Here is a 17,058-nt window from a genome sequence, read left to right as displayed (position 1 = left end):
GGGCGAGCTATCCAAAATGTTTATGTTGTATATGTTTTTTTCCATAGTACTCACCTATCCATCAAAATGTTGGGTGAGCTATCCAAACATTTTTATGTTGTATATGTTTTTTTTATAGTGTTCGTCTAACCATCAAAATTTTGCTGTTGATAAAATGAAAATTCTGTAGCCTTTTGATCGTTTGTAACTGGATCTAGCAGTCCCTGATCATTAATAAATAACCATCACTGCTACAAGTAATGATAATCATTAACATTTCTGACCATTGGGTTTTTATAACTATGTTACGACCATATTACATAGTGGTACCAATACAATATATGATTTCTTTCGTAATGTTTTTTACAGTATACTACCAATGAAGTTTCAGTTGATTTGTCATTACAATTGAAAATTTTAATTTCCCCCGATCAACCCTTAAAGTGGAAGGGGGGTCTAATTTAGATTTCCTGAAAAATGCTAGAACGTTCACCATAATGATATGTTGAAGTTGCCAAATTTTATCTTAAGCCGTTTAATATATTTTTGGGTGTGTTAAGACCTTTTAAACACCTGTACGTACAGGCCTAAGTATATTAAATGTTGTAGCCCAGGGAACCTAATATGTTTCACTTTTTTTACTATTTAAGATTTTGTATTTATTCTTAAAGTTAAACATTTTTGAGTAACACAAGGTAAACTAAATAAATATCTGAAAAATGTCTTTAAAATAAATTTTTATTAATAATCAATTTCATGATCATGTCAAAAACTTCAATATATAATGTAATATTATATAAATAATATTAATGACTTGAGACCTTCGACTTCACATTTGAATAAACTTACTAAGCAACATACAAAACTATATCCAAAGATGAACTGTAACAGTTTCCAGTTGGTTGTAACAGTTTATTCATGAACATTCTTTGAATTCCAACACCTATCCAGCAACATCCTTCAACAAAAGAATTTAATAACTTTGTCAATAAGGTTAGGAATTCAGGAATCGTGACACTATATTAATTACCATTCCCGCCGTCTCTTAAAAGTATCAGAATCAATATTCGTTATGTCCTCAAATTTTGGACTTAACTTAAATAAATTTAAATTAGTTTTGTTCGTATAAGAGTTTAAGCTGTGGTTTTTTTAAGTTAGTTTTGACACAAAATGAGAAAGTATCAATGATAAATATAATGTTTACCATATATATTAATTATTCATATATATTAATTATTCAGTATATTAGTTATTCATCATATAACTAATGTTTATTCACTTTTCAAAGTATTGTACAATAAATTTTTATTTATTTTACGAAATCACAATACTTTAGATTCATTTGCTGTTTCAAATTTAAATTTTTGTGTTTCTATAGATCAAATCTAAATATTATATGGCGAATATAAGTATTGCAGTTAAACAAGTTAATATCTCTCTATATTATATAGAAGAAAATGAAACAAATTCTACCTTTTACTTTATATTGTAGTATTTTTTTTTTCATTTAATTATATATAATATAAAGATATATTTACTTTTTAAACTGCAATAATTATATTACCGATATCATGATCGGTGAAGCAAATTGTCTTTTATTTGCTTGTTGTTAAGTTTCTATTGAAATGTAATGTAAAATGTAACTTGAACCTTAGTTTGAGTTTTAATTAAATTAAGGTCACTAACCAATTTCTATGCAGATTTGATTGTTTTTTTTTTTTTTATAATACATTCCTTTATTATCTACTATTTACCACTTAATACAAAAATATCAAATGGGAAATAATCTATACAAGTAAATAGAATTAGATACCACAAGAATAATGCATACAAAACTAAAATTGTACCAAGGGTATCGTATATAATCAAGTAATATACTTGGGATATCTCTTGTAAATAAAATAGCCCTTACTGGTTGGAGTAGATAGTACAAGATTTGTTTCCATGTTGCCCAAATTGACGTTCCATACCTAACATTGTAAAATTTACAGCCTCCGATAACTGGGTTTAAAGTTTTATGAGCAGTAAAAATGTAACTGGAAGTTAGTTAAGGGCTTATTTTAGAGCTAGGTAGCAATAAAAATTAAACCAAGTTTGTTAGCAAAAGCTGTAACTAGACCAGGGTTTGAACCGTGTCCTCGTAAAACGTAAACAATGCCATTGGCGTAAAAAACACGAAATAGTATATTTCATCACTAGGGTCTAAAGTTACTCTTTTTGCCCGTGTGGTGAACAATATTTTTCGTCATGTTGCATCATCAATTAACAAAAAAACAAAGCTAGAAATCGAAATTATTTTTTTGTAAAGATAACCTCAAAACGACTTCCAGATTGTTTTCAATCCTACTAATGCAAATAAGCAGCTGTTTAGTAAGATTCAATTATTTCGTCTATTACGGTTGTGTACCAGCGATATATCGAGCAATCGACAACATCAGGCTACAAACTTACGTAATAAATCAATCGGTAAATAATTCGATCGATGCTTTTGCCAAAATCGAAATTTACAACTGTTTACAACAGCTTATTTTTACTTCCTACAGACTAAAAATGATTTTTACTCCCTAGAGACTAAAAAGTATTTTTACTACCTAGAGAGTAAAAATTCGACTTTAGACTCGCAACGCATGCAATAAAAAACGGCATTTTTTATGCAGTGTGACGAAAAAGCCATTTTTACATTATATTCGTATACAAGTTTAATGTCTTATATATTGGGGAGCGAGCTGGACTAGTAGTATAGTGGTATAGTCCTAGTACTTTGGTCCTGGAGGTCCCAGGTTCAAATCATGCCAGTAACTTATGGATTTTATTTAAGTATTGTCGCAACCCACTCTAAATCTAGCCTGAAAAAAATTGGAAAGCAATTCCAGGCTAGTTCCTAGAAATGAATAAAAAATTCATGATATTAAAATCCAACTTCATTTTATTTATAACTTACTTGTGCAATGTAATTAAACAAAGTGTTTAACGAAATTTTCCACGTGTAGTTTGGTCGTATTCAGTTCCTAGAAGGACCGTTTGTTATATGACATCACAGCAAAATACAGCTCAGTGATTTTGTAATGCAAAACTCAAAAGACGCACAGCACTAAGAGCATGTCAGGCGGTATTGGTTTATACAATTATGTTTGCTTACACCTCAAGCATACTGCTGTTTATATCACTTGATTAACATTTTAACGCTACACACGTTACAAATTTAACTGAGACTTTTTTAATGTATTTTTAAATCAAGGTAACAGGAATAAAACTTTGGAAGTACCTTAAACTTGGTTCTGCTAGTAAAATTGAGTACCATAGTGTTTTATGTATACCTATAAAGATATTTTTAAATGTTGTCGTGGTGAAAAGCGTCGTTAAGATATGTACAATAAGTACCGTACACAGATATAATTTAAATGAAACATATCAAGTATTAAGATCTTGTGCAACTCAATCTTATGAAAAATATTTTCCTTTTAATGGTGGCAAGAAACAGCCAAATAATTTATTTATTTACATTTTAATACTATTGATTATACATAGAGCGATACATTTTTTCCGGAAATGCAATCTTTAATGGGTTCAAAAATAATGTTTAGCAAAAAATGTGTTTTCCAACAAAAACTATTACGAATTCTGCAATTCGATTGGCTGTGATTGATATTTGTTGATGTTTTATTTTTAAATATGCAGTTATTAATATTTTTGCTTTTGACATATTATTGGTTTTGTACTATTTTGAACCTTGAGTTAAGCAAATATTTCAGGTAAATTCAATGTATAAAGACTTAGTTATGAAGTGGTTACAGTGCATGGATGGATTCCCGATAGCCGCTGCACCCCTGATCTTAGATAAGGCAGGTAAATTTGATAAGACACGCCCACTTGAACGTCCCTCTGCTTGAAAATAAGATGTTTATTTTTCAACTAAGCCATGCTAATTTTTATTTCTAACTTCTATCGGGTATGTAGACTTACTGGTATGTGGAGTAAGTGGGCGTATGTGGTAACTGTAACAAATGAGTCTAATGTATTACATGTATAAGTTTAAACTCATAATTATGTACGGATACAAAACACATCTGATCAATTAGAGGTTCAATTAAGGTTAATCAATGTGGTTCAATCAAAGCTATCTTTGAATACAAACTTTAATACTATAAGTATTTTAACAAGATTTTAATTGGTAACTACTTTTAAATTTTACAAAATCAAGACGTATTTTCATAGTTTTTAATCTTTTCATCTACTTATAACAAAGCACTTTTGGGTTTTTGTTTATTGAACGACTCCTTTACTGACGAAACGCAAAAGATCGGCTTTACTGTATCTTAGATTGCGTCTTCCTTTTTGCAGTTATGGTCGCTACATTACTGATTGACAGCGTATTCTTCAAAAGGATTTCGCTTTTTTAGTAAAATTAACTTCAAACATAATTTTTACCATCCATCAAGAATTTATACTGTAATAAAGTATGCATGCGTATACCAAGTTCTTATCTAAGACAATTATTAACATTGTACCAATAAAATATCCCATTTAAATATATATGAGTGATTATTTTGGTATAGGCTGCTTACTACCTTCTAAATATATAGACTATTACTAGTGCTCAAGGGTAGAGATATAAAAAATATGACGTTCGACTTTATTATGTTATGTTTACAATGGAACTTAGAAAATTAGTCCAATCCGATAAATTACCATTTCCTTAAGTATTAAATTTAATGTCTTAGTACAACCATGTAGCCTACTCTTATCCTGTATTTTATTTTAACTAACTAACTATTACTATACAACAATCTTTCAAGTATTAGACTTTATAGATGGAACAATTTTTATCGCTTTATGTTTTGCAGTACTAATAAAAATATACATTTATCTGTCTAATACAACAAAAATTATAAAAAAAATAACAGTGATAAGGTAAAATATAAAAACTTGACTAAAACTAATTGTATAATGATTCATACAATATAGAGATATTTCAAAACGGAGGAAAAAATTAACGAACGGTATACTCCTTTGTAGTTAAGTACAAAAAATATAATTGATATGAGCCCCGTTTTTGCTGCAAAAACAATTAACTGTCACCGTATAGCAGGGGATATCAATGTTTTTTTTTTCTTTTTGAAGGGAACTTTATATAGAATTTCCCTATAGGATCATCTAGGCTCGTCAAGTTGCTGGTTTTCCAATACAGTATCCGTGTTTTGTTCTTTTATCCTCAACACTTTTATATCGTCGATAAATTATTTGTGTCATGGGCGCCTTTTGAGAACTCTTACAATATCTGGAAAGCGGGTAATTTTAATAAACAAAAGAAATAAAATTGGAAAACTTCTTTCATTTGCCGGTTTTCTTCAGTATACAACGGTTTACAGACTCTTGTCATTTGCCTTGTTACTTTATCTTTGTGAATAAAAAATAAAGCACTTAAATTTATCAATAATATTAAATCAACAAAAATATCAAAATGCACGTTTATTTTGTTTGTATTTGTACATTACAGTTTTCCTCTTTCGGTAGACACACGTTTCAATGATGTATTCGGGGAAAATAATGTTTAATAAATTTTGGTTGAACTTATAAAATATTATGATAACATAGCAAGTGTATGCGATGCATGTTGCACATTTCATTTATTGGCGTTAGCTGATACTAGCGATATTATATTTTGTCATTAGTAAATGTAATAATAAAAAACATATTTTGTAAACAAATCGAGTCAAGGCTTATAGTATGGTAAAATGTTTGTAATTAATTGTGGAATGCGAATAAAAGCAATATTCTTACAATATGTTAAAAATACTTTTTAATATATTGTTATCCTTTTACCCCAATGAATGTCTGTGGCAATTTTACAGGAATGTTTTCGTTTGGTGTAGGTAGAGTGGGTTTTCATATAACAATGTAGTTTTAGGCAGTTGTTTATTTTTTTTATAATACATCCCAAAAATGAAGTGTATGTATAAAGAGGGGTGAGCAGAGTTAGAGATTATAAGGGAATTAAACACTCGTCAAAACATGATCTAAATTTTTCAGTAAGTGGCACACTAGATCATCTTTGCTAACTTATTTGGCCTTGGACCCATGTGTGCAGCATATCCAGCAAGGGGTGAGCTAGTACAAGGGTGAAATGTACTGATAAAATGTAGTTGCAGTAACCAGGATCCGAGCCCACGACCTCACTGCCTTGAGCCCGAATTTCGCCTCGTGAATATGCCCTCAGAGCTAGAGATTTCATTACAACTCCTGGACATTCACAAACCAGCACTTACCATTGATACCATTTTGAAGTTTTGTATTAACATATTTCTACTGGGATGGGATGAAACTTCAGTGAAGTTGGCCCCCACACAGTTTTTCATTATAGCTCCTGAACCGTATGAACACTAACGATGGAAGTTGAAGCACTAACCATTGGTTCCGTTTTGAAAGTTAGTGCTCACATACATTTTACTACTGGGGGGTGCTAACTTCCGCGAAGTCCCTCCCCCCCTAGTTTTTTTTTCCTTATAGCTCCTGAACCATAAGTTCGTAACGCCACTCCGAATTACCGACTCACCTAAAGACCATCCATTTTGTAGAACATCAATATGACAGGTATAAAGCTTGGGTACAACATCTATATTCAAAAATATATTGCACGAACACCAAGCAATAAAACATTCACTATCCTCCAACATAGTTTTTACTATAAGCTAACAACACCACGTAAGATAAATTTGTCATCCCACTCGCGTTGCAGTTACGACTGTTACAACTGATAAATCGATATATTGTGGTGGATTCGCAATAACCAATAACAGTTACGCGTCACACAATAGATATCAAATATCACACGGAACAGTTCCCGTGTGATTTTTTATGTCCTAAATGCATAACATGTGTGGTCAATTAGTCCCGGTTTAATAGCCACGGTGAACTGTTTTTGTTTCAACCATGAAATTTTGCATTCATAATAAAATAGTGATAGATTTTCTACCCTAATATAATACTAATATTTCCATAAGTGGACTTCATATTTCCTGGAAAACTTTATAAAGTAACCTTATAATATGAATACATTTTCTAAGGTCATTAAATCAAATAATCCAAATCAACAAATTTAAACGTTCTAACCTATGGTAACTAGCCAAAATATACACTTGAACTTTAGAACTAAGTTGTGACAATTGTGTTTATAATGTTTTTTGACAGAACGGTGACTTTTTGCATTCGTGCTATTTACAGTAACAAAATTAAATTATGATATTTTTCATTGAAGTTACATTCATAATGTATAAATGAAAATTCGAATCTTTACCAAGTAGTTAAATGAAAACGACGTCCAGTGTTCGAAAACTTGACCAAAAATATCTAAAGACACACTTCTCTATTTTACCCAGCGCTGTAAATAAAACTTGTGATTGTAATTTCTTTGTTTTTCTGTTTATATTCCGTTGTTATTTCGTCATCAAACCATAAGGCCAACGTTATTTTTTTATTTAAAATCCATTTATCGTGCTTATTTTTGAGCCTATTTTATATTATACAAAGGGATTCTGCACATCTACAGGAAAATACCTTTCTAACAGTAGATTTTACTGCGATGCACACGAGCTGAGAAATAGGTTTTCAAGAAACATTCTTGCCTATTATATAGGATATTATTCACCTGGCAAATTTCTATTTTCACGAAGACATTTAACCTATTCTCATTGGGTCTCAAGGGATTGTTGTGTTCTTACTGTTTCTCAGTAAGTTATTGTTGTAAAGAGATTAACAAAATGCACTCGGTAATCTCAATTTATTTATCATGCTATAATTATACAAAATACATTCTCCTAAATAACTAGTGTTCTAGAAACACAGAGTACTTTTGTTATTCATGCAAATAATTTGTTGCATTTTTTCAACCTCATGATTCCTTTTATTGCCAACACACATTTTATTGTACCTGAAATATCTGGTAAACACATTAAAAGGTTCCAGGTATAAACTAAGATCCTTCATTTAAATGTTCCTCAAGTACAAAGTTCAGCTAACTTGTTTTGTTGTTTAATTGTTACGTAAAGAAAGTTTACAGCAACCACTCCAACGTAAGTTTAGATTAAGTGGTTTTGATCAACTTTAACCCAATTGTTGTAGAATTTAACGTGTAGGCTACTATGTGTACCAATTTTCAAATGAAACAAGTTTTTTTAACATTATTATTCCAGTTATTCATAAGAGTTATTCATATTACTCCTGTTATTCATAAGAGTTTGTTATTACATGTGCATTGAATTACAAATATCCAAAAGTTGTTGGGACACAGATATAACTTACCCTTTAGTGTTCCTATTTTTTTTTGGGGGGGGGAGGAGCTTGAGTTGTCTGGTGTAATATAAGCATAGCGTACGATCCCTTACCAATATTATAGGTTACAACTTAAACTAAGCTGCAACCCTAAAAGTTCATGAAATTTATTCTACATAGTAGTGTTTAGTAGTAAACAAGTAATGAAAGAGCATTATTGATTATTTATTTGTTCTAAATAAACTTTTTATAGCTTATTGCAAACTGGTTTAGTACATGGGCGATATTTTCTACTCTTGATAAACCCGCAGAATGCGACCTTGAACAGTCCGCCCCAAAGACGTGAGGAAATACTGTGAGAGTAATATAAAGGTTTATATATATAAATAATAAATATTATAAATTATATAAATAATATATATAAATAAGTTTAAATATAAGGCAGTATTGCAACTTTATCTTGAAACTGATTATTATGAGAACCGAATCAACATAACCTCAAAAAAGCCCTAACATTTGACGATTTGTCGTTTGCAGAGGACGACGGATGCCAACTTGATTACAGCAACCAGTTTCTTCACAGCAAAAAAGACTTTTAGGATCAGCTGAGAACCCTCCTGGGAAAGAGGGGGGGGGGGGCGAAGCAAAAGGAATGGTGCGAGGAACCCAGAGAAGGGGGAATAGGAAATTCAGTCCCTCACTTTCCTTGGCAATTTCAAGAGGTACCAAAACGTATAATTATTGGTGTAGTGAAATTTAACTCTTCTGAAACTTACAATATTATATTTTTGGAAATGTACGTCCCAAATACCACTAGCATTACAAAGTTTATGATGCTTAAAAATACAATAAATCACTCCAGCTGGTGTCGATTGATAAATATGAACAAACAAAGACTCATTAAACCATGTATATACGTTTCAAGCCTTAAATGGACATCAGTATCACAACAGTCACTGATTGTGCAGTAATCAGCAATGTGATCAGATTAGCAATCCGTTCCGATTGGTCGATTGATACGATGATTGAATATCCTGGTACAATCACCCGGTAGAATGCTAAAAATATAAAACAATAAAGGCATTTAATATTGTATAATAATACTAATCTAACATCTATTACAATAGCTACAATAATATACCATATTGGTATATCGTAATTCGGTGTTCAATTATCCTACGTAGGTGGTATCCATCAATATTTTTATTATTCCAAAATATTTTACTATAGTTTTTACATCGATCGTTCAAATTTTATTATGTCGTTTAACTCAAATGAATAGTATTCCTCATACAAAAATTTACTGATGATTACTTTCATATTTTAAAAGTTCAAGTTAAGTTTAAGTTAAATAACCGATTGGAAAATAAATCGATATTTTTGTTTTTGTTCTATGGTGATAATCGATCTGTTTAGATTGATAAAAAGGTACAATATAACATCAACTATATACATTGGTAAAAGATATGTAATAACATTTATTATTATGAATATTTTCATGTAGCAGTTTAATCTAGGTAACAGAAGAAGCAGTTGCAACTGAACTATTTATTTGGTTAAGTTACTAGGAGCAACTCTTGCTATGTGACACAGCTCTATAACACAGTTCGCTGATTTTGTAATATTAACAGATTAACTTGATCCTCAGTTATCAAGCTTAGTATGTAGCAGTTTCAAAGGGCCGTCTGACAAAGTTAGATGATATTAGTTTGTGTAGGTACCTCATACATGCATGTTGCTCATATTCAATACAAATCTATTTGGATGTAACTAAGGTTATGTTTTATTCAGTTACAAGTTTGATGCCATGTACAAAATGTGCATGAAACGGCAATTTAAGTTAAATTATCAGTAAATAAAGACTGTAGAAAAAATAGGACAACTAAAATACTTAATCGACTAACCTATAGAGAACTATGTACAATGAAAATAAATCATGTCAAATGTTGGTTAGTAGGTAAGGTAAGGTTAGGTTAGGTTGGTTTAGGTTAGGTTTGGTTAGTTCGGGTTGGAGTAGTTTAGGTTAGGTTAAATAGCAAGCATTAAGGAATGGTTGTAAAAATGAAATAAACTAATGTTGCGTTAGTTAGGTTAGGTAAGGTTAGGTTGGATCAGGTTAGGTTAGGTTAGTTTAGGTAATGTTTGGTAAGGTACGGGTAGGTTAGGTTGAGTTAGGTTGGGTTAGGTTAAATTGGGTTAGTTTGGGTTAGTTCGAGTTGGATTAGTTTAGTTTTGGTTATGATAAAGAAGCAAAAGTTTTGTTGTAAAAAATAAACTATTGTTTAAGTCAGTGGCTGAACCAGTTGCTCGACGGACAAAGGAATAAATGCAATGATGTCGTGTTCAGGACATTTCGACATATTTTAATCTCTAATTTTCAAGCAAAATTTAAAAGAAAAATCAATGAACTGATGAATGAGTTTTGTAAACAAATAAACCAGCATTCTAGCGAATTTTAATTTGACTGTTTAGATTTTCAGTAAAAGTTCTTCTTAGAATTCTCAAATGCTTTCCTTATTGAAATAACATCAGGTTTAACGATTACTAAGGTTTAATGCTACTAGGAAGGTAGTAAAGTTTTTATTTAGAGTAAAAGTTATAGCCTAGTAATGATATAAATTTTCAAAATTAAAAATACATAGATGTATCATATAATTAGTCCTATTGTTAAAATCTATTTAAATTTTAGCTGTGTTTGGTCCTATATTCCTTGGTTGTAAAATGTATACAAACATTTACCAGTATTTGTTCAAAATATAAGATGGAACGAAGGTTATGTAGCCTCAATCCAGCTGCCAATAAGATGGATGACCACGACATATCTGTTGTAATTTTTTATCCCTCTTTATTCAGGAGGTTTATCTGAAATTTCCCTGTGGTGTTGACTAAACCCGATTTAAGCCTAGTTGGTTCTCAATACAGAGATTTCTCCTTTCGTGGAATAGCCTATAAACGCGTTTACTATAGTTTCCTTTTAATTTTAGGGTAATATAAGAGACCAGAATTGCTATTACGCTCCCTATGATGTTGTTGTGTCTTCAGAGACTTTAAATATCACAAAACATTAGTACCACGAAACAGACTTAATACCATAATGCAATGTATACCTAATTCTTTAACGTGAAACACGATTTTAAGCAATTAATGATTTTTGGTAAATAATTAACAAAACACATAAATATTAGCATACATTTGTAAAGTGCCAAGTAAGACATTATGTTAGTTGTTTGAAGTAAATCGTTTGGTTCCAGGTAACGTTGTCAAATTACATCAAAGCGTTAAACTGATTACCGAAATTGCAGTTTAATTAAAAGTTTTGTTTAACTAACACCTTAGTTTATCAATTACTAATGTCTCTGTACCACTGGAGCGAGGCAAAATTTCGAATCACTTATGCATTGAAAACGAAATATCACTAAGGTGAACCTTAATAAAGTAAACAGTACATTCAAATATCATTTTTACACCGTTTATTGAATAAGTTCAATGCAATATTAAAGTACTAAAACGCTTGAGAAATATTTTAATTTAAAATATTTGTAGCGTTCCAAACTCATTTAATCCATAATCAAATGCACAGTAAACGTAACAAATATTACGTGTTTAATCTGAGCTGGTAAATAATTCCAATCATCAATGTTGGTTTTGTCACGTTTTCAATTACAACAGTATAATACGATGGAAATAAGTTCACACTAGTATAAATGTATTTTACTAACAATAAACATTACTTAAACATTCTTTAACTACATATTATCTTTTTAAAATACTATTTTGCCTTCTAACTTTATATGTTTTCACTTTGTTTTGCCAATTAGATGTTGAGTCTCTAAAACCAGTGCTAAATATTGTAATGTAATATAATATAAGCTTCTGCTAATAATAAAACTAGCAATTAAAAAAAAAAAACATTAAAAACCTCTATTTTTAACATATGTTGTATTACAAATATATGCTATTAGTAATAGTTTAACGTTACAAGCATAAACCAACGCTGTATTTTACATGAAGTAGTCACCAATCGTGTGGTGGTTAGAACTGATATCGACGTTTGGGCGGTGTAGTGGATACACGATATCCAATAACTTCAGATGCACTGATATCACATATCACACGGACCAGCGCTGTTGTGATACGTGATATGTGATGGACCGAAGGCACGTGCGATCGTTAATTCACGCTCCATGTCTTCTAAAATCACTTATCACATCGACAAGGCTATCCAAGTTTAACCATTGCGTCATAGACTTCATTACTTACTATTCCATAGTAACACATTATATAAAGAATTAATTAGGATATTTCACAAAATTAAACAGAAAATCGTAATTAGCTGTTGTGAGATGACAGTGACATTGACAAATTTTATATGACATAACATACAACTTGATGGGTAAATTGATGTGAAACTAACCAATCCTTGGTTTGAAATATTAAAAATATACTTCTGTATCAATTTTTATTTTAGTTACATATTGATAATTTATAAAACATATACCATTGTAAATACTACTATGCCACTAGTACTGCTAAATGTCTTTTTTGTGGTTTCATGTTGTTAAACGTCATTGTTTAACGTTTCCTCCATGAATGTCTTTTTCAAGATGCACTACACTCTAAATTAGTCATTGTATTACATTTTAGTTTGGAAATAAATTGATCAAAATTTAAATAAATACATTTTACAGGTAGTTTTACTTTCTTTAAAAACCGGATGATTTGTTAATTGTAACTGGTTTTTTATTGCTAATTTAATATCTCGTATTGAGGACAACTCTTCTTTAGGAAATGTAAACTTATTTAAAAGCTAATAAAAGAAAATAATAGTAATCAATCAGTCAACAAGTTTATGCAAAACGTCCTGGCACCAATTACTACAAAATCTACAAAGATTCTACAATGTAGAAGGATTATTTCTCTAAAATACGATCATTTATTTTCCAATCTAAATATTTCAAAATATGTAACTACATGAGCTACAACATCAAATCTTAAATTTTTCACTATTTAATTTGGTAAAAAATGATGTATTAATATTCAATTTATAATTTATTTAAAGCAGTCTTACATTATTTATTTCATCCTGTTAGTGTTGCAATGAAAGGATATGAAGCTAAAAATGTTGCTATAAAGTTGCCGTTCATGCTTGCTGCTTTATTCAAAGACTTTCATAGAAATTTCCCAAAGGGACTTTTCGCTCAATGGCACAGCTATTAGGTGTTTTACAAAGCCCGCCATACAAAGCTTTTCATTTAGGCTTTGTCAACTGACGGGAGACTTTGTAACAAAGCATATTGCTTAATGTTGCAAAGTGCAAAAGAATATTTTAATGATATTATTTGTACTATACAACTTATTTGGTACATATTGATGGCATCTTGTAATTTTAGCTGAAAGTGTTCATGTCGTTTATCATGAAGAGTATCAGTAAATAGGTCATTATATTCTTGGTCTTTGGAAGATTTCAATTTTGCTTTCAATTAGAAAAGATTTCAATTTTCAAGTTTTGTCAAAACTTAAGTTAAATTAAATGCCGTTTACAAAAAAATCTATTTTAAACAAACTTGTCTTGCATTGAAACTTGGAACACAATTTAAATAGTTATTTAAATAAAAATTAAAAGCATAAATGTTTTAAATTCGTTTAGCAACAACCACATTCCATTGATTAGTTTTGAGTATGTTTTACCTTAGAGTCAATTTATCCTAAGAAAATTTCTTACAGCATAGAGAGCGTTTACTATAGATTGAAAAATGTCCAAACTTTAAAGATTTACTGTTTACGAGGCTAGAGTAATTATGAAAATACTATATTAGTATTTGATTGGAATGCAGCCAGAAAGGAAATTGATTGAGCAAAATGATATAAACACTCTTAAAATTCAAAGTATTTGTATTTTTGCAATATTTAACAAATTTATATTTCCATAGAATAAAAAATAAAATAGTGTCATTTAAATATTTATGACACACCATAATCACTTATCCAGCACATGATTACAGAGTGAATTTACGTCAAAATTGATCATAACGTCATTGGACACTTTTAACCTCAAATTTGTCCTTTGTCATAGGCTACAGAACATATTCGGAAAAATAAGGGGTGAGACGGTACCGTCGATGTATATTATGGTCCGTACTTATAAAAAGTAGTGGCAGGAACCAGGACTCGAACCCACGAAATGATTGCCTTGGTCCTAGAGTATGTGACGCTACCGACTAAGCCCCTATTTTAAAATAGTAATTTTATTGTTTCTTATGTGTTTTTGTTTTTAAGGTCTACGAACCGACGGACTTTGATGTCATGGATGAATGCGTGTTTTCTATATATGTGTTTGTTTGTTTTGTAAATGTGTGTGTGTTTTGACGAGTCCTGGACATTATATAGAAACATAAAGGTGAGTAAAGTCCCCAAATAATCTTGATAGTAATTTTATTAACCTAATAACAGTATGAAACGAACATATTTAAAAGTTAAATGTGTATTGTATTTTTACCTTGCAAAAAACCTGTCAACCATATTAGAATGTGCTATTCACGCAGGGAAACCTCGTGTGGATATAATTGATGTGAAGCCACACAGAACATAGTGTGGGGAATGTACTGTATAATGACTTATGGGATTTGCTGCTGGAACACCACAGACTAGCCTAGTTGTACTATCGTTAAACTGTAACCGAATTCCGTGGTGTGGTACTATAAATGTGACAGCTCGTTCCCATGATACTATTGTAGCTGGCCTTTTAATAGGAAATAGTGTAGTTGAAATGAACCTCTAACAGTTTGATGCTGTCAAATTCATCTTTACTTTAAACTCAAAATTGGTATAACACATTAATAGTTCTTTGTGACACTTTTTAGTCTGTAAAGGTATCTGTGAAAGCGTCTAGCTTCAGACAGAAAATATGGATTAAAACCTACCTTCTGAAACTACACTTCTAAATATGTTGTTCAGTTACAATCCAAAGTTTCAAATACTTTATAGCATTTAATCTATTTCCTTCGTTTCATATTTTCAATATTCCTATTAAAAGGATTATTAAAATCCCTACGTTCAAGGACAGCTGGGCCAATTTTTGGACAATCCAAACATAATCCAAAGGGTGTACCTAATCTGTATTGGCTTTCTGCTCTTCAACTATATTCATCCATAGCCTGTTCATCCGTTGGTATGTAATTTTATGTAATGTAATTTTCATTCATTCATTCAATGTATAGGCCATGATCAGGTTTTTTAAATGGCTTAAAAAAATTTTTTCGTTCTTCTCTTGGAAAAAATGCCCCCGTATAGCCTCTAAAATTCTCGAAGTGGGTACTCTTTGCTATATTGCCACTACTAACCGCATCAGTTAGAAACCTCAGTCTTTCTCTAGAGGTTAAGAGGCCTAAAACGTGCTAAAAAGATATTTATGATTGTAATCATCCTTTAACTCAGGTCTACAATGGAAACTCCATGTACAGTATCAAAACTTAAATTTATTAATTATAATACAAAACTGATAGTAAAAGAAAAGAAAAGGGTTCACAATAAATTGTACAAACAGTGGGAAATGAATTTACTTTAAAATCTTTAGGCTAGGCCTATTACAATGGTTTTAATTTAGGTTCAAGTGTTATAACTTACTGCAAGGATCTTTATCTCAGGTGGGGTGATCGAGCGGCATTTGAATTTAATCTTGTGATATAAGCCTAATTAAATTTTGTTTTAAAATATAAAGTATGTTCGAATTATAGATTGGTTGAATTAATAATAATTCTGAATAAGTTAAGCTTCTATTAGTTCTTGACTTTGAATTTGAGTACAAATGTCCAAAGATTAGGCCTAAAAAAAGTTTTAATGGCTTCCAAAGGGAAAAATGTCTATTGGAGTGATCTCACCAAAATTAATGTCTTCTTTGCAGCAAAATTCTTGATGTTATAAATGATTAATATCTTATATATTTATATATATATAAGAATATATATATATATATATATATATATATATATATATATAGAATATAGAATATATATATATATACATATATAGAATATATATATATATTTGCATATATTTATATTATATTTATTGCATATTTATTATAATTGATTCATGGCCATCAGTATTATTTTAGTTAGTATATATTCTCTTGTTACTGTATATTTAAATGTTATATTGTCATTCTTATTTATATTTTATATTCTTTTATTTATGGTTTGAGTGAAACTGTCACCATTGAAGACGGACATTTTTCCCTAGTTGTGTTTATTATTAATTGTAATACCATGTTAACATTCCTGTTATTTGATTAATGCTACAAAGTAATTGGCATGTGCTGTTTTGTAGCATTGAAAATAAAATAAATAAATAAATAAATTAATTAATGTTCATAACAAGGATGGGTCTTCTTTCAACAAATTCCACTAATTTTGTCCGAATAATGTACTTTTTTTATAAAATTTTTATATTAAATATGTAGTATCCAATTTACATCTTCATACTATCTTGGCTCTATTGGAAGTGATGAAGGTCTGATGCATTGTTGCACTCACATATGTCAATGCTGACTTAATCACATAAAATTGTAGGCCACTGTTTACACATATATATTATAACAAATTTCATTTGCTATAGAGTAGGAATGGACGGGTCCCGAAATTTCGGGAATTTTTCGGGGAAAAAATATTCCCGATTATCGGGACGGGATTACATTTGATTCGGGAATTTTTCGGGACGGGATTTGGTCCGATCGCCGGCGATTTTGCCGCTTCGCGAGTGCCGATGACGCCGCTATTGCGAGCGATAGGTCCGCGAACGCAGGAGACGAAGTGG

This window comes from Macrosteles quadrilineatus, unplaced genomic scaffold (assembly GCF_028750875.1).
Source record: "Macrosteles quadrilineatus isolate MER2022 unplaced genomic scaffold, UCM_ALF_1.0 Scaffold_9__3_contigs__length_116548681, whole genome shotgun sequence".
Taxonomy (NCBI): Eukaryota; Metazoa; Arthropoda; class Insecta; order Hemiptera; family Cicadellidae; genus Macrosteles; species Macrosteles quadrilineatus.
The sequence above is the reverse complement of the archived record's forward strand: the minus strand, read 5'-3'. Positions refer to the sequence as shown.